The sequence below is a fragment of the Carcharodon carcharias genome, chromosome 19 (genome assembly GCF_017639515.1).
Source record: "Carcharodon carcharias isolate sCarCar2 chromosome 19, sCarCar2.pri, whole genome shotgun sequence".
Lineage (NCBI taxonomy): Eukaryota > Metazoa > Chordata > Chondrichthyes > Lamniformes > Lamnidae > Carcharodon > Carcharodon carcharias.
In genome coordinates, this window is record NC_054485.1 from 95,111,341 (window position 1) to 95,116,765 (window position 5,425).

At 44.3% G+C, this 5,425-nt stretch overlaps 1 protein-coding gene across 1 annotated transcript in view; it reads right to left on the bottom strand.

Annotated features, from left to right (window-relative positions):
• Window positions 1-5,158: 5,158 nt before the first annotated feature.
• LOC121291884 overlaps window positions 5,159-5,425 on the bottom strand; it is a 40,234-nt gene continuing 39,967 nt past the window's right edge. Inside the window, exon 9 of the mRNA XM_041213532.1 lies at window positions 5,159-5,425. This exon is cut by the window's right edge and continues 486 nt beyond it. The gene's annotated coding sequence lies outside the window, so the exon portion shown is untranslated.

Consider the following 5,425-nt stretch of genomic DNA (forward strand, 5'->3'; position numbering starts at 1 on the left):
TGGTACTTGCATACTCATTGATCCACTGTAAGTTTTCTAGAACCAATGAACACCACAATGTAAAGTTTATGAGTAGAAAAAAAAGCTTTGAAAAAATGTAATCCATTGATCACTTTCTCTTATGAAAAATAAAATCTGGATAGCAAGTTGATAAAAATGTCATACATCCAGGCTCTTTGAAGTTTTATAAACCACGAACCCCAACACTTGAAACCATTTAACTTAGGTCAACAAACATTGTGAAATTGACTGCAGGGATCAGAGAGCCAGGGCTGTCAATAAAATAATGTTTTCTCTGAGGAACAACTGTTCCTTTACTCTTATTGATGTCAGGGGTCTCAGCCAAGCCTCATTATGGAATCTTAAATAAGTAGGGGTGCTGATATTCCAGAAGATTTTTTTTTTTACTATTCTGGGCCCAGTTCACTAAATTTATGACTGTTCCTCAGAACTTCAGAGTGACTCAAATATTTTTCTTCAAAAAAGCTCAATACACAAACTGGAGAGTTCAGACTAATAAATCAAACATCAACCGTATGAAAAATCATTGACACAGTGTGCAATCATAAAATGGATGAAAACATGGCGAGCAGCATAATTTGTTAACAGAGAGGCAGCTTAGATTCAAGGATTTAATTAACTACTGGAGTTTTCAGAGACATTACTGACATGCTCAGAGGTAAATTGTCTATGTAACTTAATTTGCTGTTTTTACCTCTCTGATTCTTATCACTTGGTGCCATTGATACCTGTCTAATGAGAAATATCATTTTTTTAAACTGGATACAATAATGAACTGATTGGTAAACTGTAGATCCACTGACTATCCAAAGATAGTTTGCCTTACCATGCTCCATGTCAAGACTCTTTTGACATTGTTATAACCCCAGCTGATGTTAATGCTGGACAAGTCAGATCCCAGAGTGAAACCTGACTTGATAGATCTTAACTTTTATATATACACACACATACATATATATATTATATATACATATATGTTCAGCTTAAAATTTACACATTGTTCATAATAGCACTGAACAGAACAACTTTTATTGTAAACTTCCAAATCTTCATCACGATCCAACTGATGGGCATCCATATCACAATGTACTTCTGAGGCTTTTAAATAGAAACTTTATTCATAAAATTTGGAAAAGTACTTTACCATCCAAATGTGATGTTACATTGAGTGCAATAGAGCAACTTCTTCTAATACAGTACATATACAGTACCTCACATTTCAAATTACAGATCATATTTCCAATGTATTTGATCTTATCTCAAATATTCTGTGATCGAATGCAACCTAAGGGGATTTACACGATTTCCAGGCCTTGGTGTACAATGATGGAATTAGACACTGGCCTTTCCCCATTGAGTCGTGACAGTCCCTGCCCTTAGCTTTAGTTAGTCCTGGACCTTGGGATGTGTTAGTCTGCAACACTTGTTGAGGGGCAACTCTTTAGACCAACAAGTTCAAAAGCAAGTGGTGTTTGTGTTAGTGTGCATCCCTGGAACAGCCTGTGGAGCACCATGAGGAGTGTCCTTGTTACAGGGCTGATTGGAATGAAGCTTCAAAGTAAACTCCTGCATCTCTGCATCATACATTATGATAATTATTACAGAGGCATGGTTAGAAGGTGAACAAGTCTGGTACCTGAGTATTCAAGTGTATTTGACATCTCAGAAGGACATGAAGAAAGGATAAGGAGATGGGTTGTCTCCATTAATCAAGGATGAGATCAGTGCTACATTGGGAAATAATCTTGTTCCAGAGCATCGAAGCATAGATCAGTTCAGATGGAGATAAGAAATAGCAAAAGAAAGAAGTCACTCGTAGGAGTAGTTTTGGACCTGGTAATGTATAATGAGACCGGAATAATTAATGACCTCATTATAAATGGCCCTGTAGGCGAGAATGATCATAACATGATGGAGTTTCACGCTGAGTGTGAGGCTGAGAAATGTGGGTCTGAAATTAACATCTTAAACTTAAATAAAGACAATTACAAGGGTTTGAAACATTGTCTAAAGTGAAACGCAAAATAAGACAAAAGGTTAGATGGTAGGAAACAGTGGCAGATATTTAAGGAGATTTTTCAGAACTCTCAACAAAGATATATTCCATTGAAAAAGGAAGACTATGGGCAGAAATTTATGTTTGTTGGGTGGGCGGGCTCGGCCCCAATCAGTGGCGGGCGCGTGGCCAATCTCCGCCGGCGAAATAGGCCGCGCCGCCATTTTGCACAGGTGGACCAATTAAGGCCCGGCCAGCATGTTGCAGACTCCTGTGGACAGTGGGAATTTCAAATGTACAGCAGGCATGAACAGACCGGTGGCTCCAGTGGGGAACCGGCAGCCTGTATAAAGAAAAGCTAGGCAGCCTCCTTTAGGGGGTCTGCACAGCGGGCTCCAGAGGAGGGCAGGGCAGAAGAGGAGGGGGTGGGAAGGCTGCAGGGTAGGCTGGCAGGGGGCCGGCGTACCCCTCAGTTCTCCGACGCCTGCCTTGCTGCCCTCATCGAAGAGGTTGCAGAATGTCGGGAGGTGTTGTTTCCGGAGGATGGGAGGAGGAGGGCATCCCACGTGACCAGGCAGGCGTGGCAGGAGGTGGCGGAGGTGGTCAGCTCCAAAGATGCTGTGCGGCACACAGGAACCCAGTGCCACAAGCGCTTCAATGATTTGTTGCACTCTGGAAGGGTAAGTACCATGTCAGCCTTGGCCATTTTACCCAGCAGGTAGCCTTAGCCTTTGAGGCCCCCCCCCCCCCCACCCCCCAACCCATGTCTTAGTGTTGTTACTGCATTGGGCATTTGGTGCACGCTGGGTGGGCAAACAAATAGTGACCATGCTTACATCAGCCTTAGTGGTTGAGGAGAAGAAGTGTTCTCCCTGCAGCCTATGTTGGTGTTTGTCGCATTTGAATAGACTGGGTGCAACCTGCAGGGGAGGCAGCTAGACACATCCTGAGAACTCCAACACATCTCTTATTGATGGTGATGAGATGGTGGAGGGGGAACCTCAAGGTGTCGTGGCCAAGAGCCATCTGTTGGCCTCGGCGCCACACCTTAGTTGCACTTCCTTGCCATGGGCGCTAAGACCTGTGTGTTATTCAAAGTGATGGACACCGAATGTGTCCAAGTTGGCCGTTGGGGGAGGGGTTTGGGAGCAGCCGTACTATCTTCTGGTGACTGATCCCCAGTAATCTGGACAGGAGCCGCTGGAGGCCACAGATGGGCCACTGTGGTTGGGGTGCAGCAAGCACGTGCAGAGTACCTGAGCGATCAGCCCCAATAAATGCTCTTCTTTGTTCTGCAGTCAAAAACTGAGAACAATAGCCGGAAACATCAGCAGACTGGTGGTGGGCACGCCATGCTGCAGCACATCACCACTTATGAGGAGCAGGCCATGGGACTGGGGAGGAGGCAGGTGGCCAGGTGTTGGCGAGGCTGGGGTGCAGAGGCCAGGTATTTGAGGGCCACAGTCCCATCCACTCTGTCTCCCCACCATCCAAAGCACTGATGATTGCTGCAATCGTTAATACAGCAACACTGCTCACTCACAGACTGATACAGTCAGACGTGTGGGTCATACACAAAGGTCCCTCAGCCCCTTGAGGATGCGCATCTCTAACACCTTCCAATATCGCCTTATCCCACTTGTGACCATTTTCGCATTGCTGCTGCACATCCAAAGACTTATTGCATCTTAGGAGGGTTTGTACCTCCACCACCCTTTCAGCCAGTGTGTCCCACATTACTCTGTCCAAAAGGTCCTCAGCACCTCACCAGTCAACCTCATGGCACTCAACTTAAATAAATACCACCATTTTAGTCATCCCTGCGCCAAAGGGAAATGTTACCTTCTGTCCACCCGGTCTATGCCCCTCATAACTAAGAACAAAGAACAAAGAAAAGTACAGCACAGGAACAGGCCCTTCGGCCCTCCAAGCCTGCGCCGATCATATTGCTCGTCAACTAAAACATTTTGCATTTCTGGGGTCCGTATCCCTCTATTCCCATCCTATTCAGGTATTTGTCAAGCTGCCTCTTAAACACCACTATCGTACCTGCTTCCACCACCTCCTCTAGCAGCGAATTCCAGACACTCAGTACCCTCTACATAAAAAACTTGTCCCGCGCATCTCTGTAGTTTTCTCATCTCACCTTAAATCTATGTACCCTAGTAATTGACTCTTTAACCCTGGGAAAAAGCTTCTGACTATCTACTCTGTCCATGCCACTCATAATTTTGTAAACTTCCATCAAGTCGCCCCTCAATCTCCGTTGCTCTAGAGAGAACAATCTGAGTTTCTCCTACCTCTCCTCATAGCTAATAACCTCCAGACCAGGCAGCATCCTGGTAAACCTCCTTTGCACTCTCTCCAATGCCTCCATTTCCTTCTGGTAATGTGGCAACCAGAATTGCACGCAATATTCCAAGTGTGGCCTAACCAAGGTTCTATACAGCTGCAGCATGACTTCCCAGCTTTTATACTCAATACCCCTGCCAATGAAGGCAAGCATGCCATATGCCTTCCTGACTACCTTATCCAACTGCGTTGCCACTTTCAGTGACCTGTGGACCTGTACACCCAGATCTCTCTGCCCGTCAATGCACTTAAGGATTCTGCCATTTACTGTATAATTCCTGCCCGTATTAGACCTTCCAAAATGCATTACCTCACATTTGTCAGGATTAAACTCCATCTGCCATTTCTCCGCCCAAGTCTCCAACCGACCTATATCCCATTGTATCCTTTGACAATCCTCTTCACTTATCTGCAACTCCTCGAACCATAGTGTTGTCTGCAAACTTACTAATTAGCCCAGTTACATAGCGCCCGCCCAGCTAAATATCGCGCTGACATCAGGACGCTCGCCCGACATCAGCAAGCGACATTTTCAGCATTGATGTGCAGGCTCTGCCACCCACACCTCATACGTAATATTCTGCCCTGTGAGAAGGATACATTATCCATGGTTAACTAAGGAAGTTCAAGATGATATCAAATTGAAAGAAAAGATGTACAATGATGGTAAATTTTTGAAAACCAGCAAACAATGGCTACAAAACAAAAAGAGAGAGAAATTAGAATATTAGGAAATACTAGAAAGAAATATAACAACAGTAAAAGCTTTTTTGTAGTCATTGATGGGGTGTGACCTTCACTGTCTAATGAATCTCATGAGCTCTAATTTTTCTTATTAACCTCCTGTGCTGAAACTTATTGCAAGTCTTCTGAAAATCCAAATACACCACATCCACTGTTTCTCCCTTATCTATTCTGCTAGTAATGCCCTCAAAAAAACTCCAACAGTGTTTTCAAAAAATGAATTACCCTTTCATAAATTCAGATAAAAGCTGGCCTAATCTGCACATTTGGAAATCTACACACCTGTCCTACTGGAAATCCCATTTCGGTGGA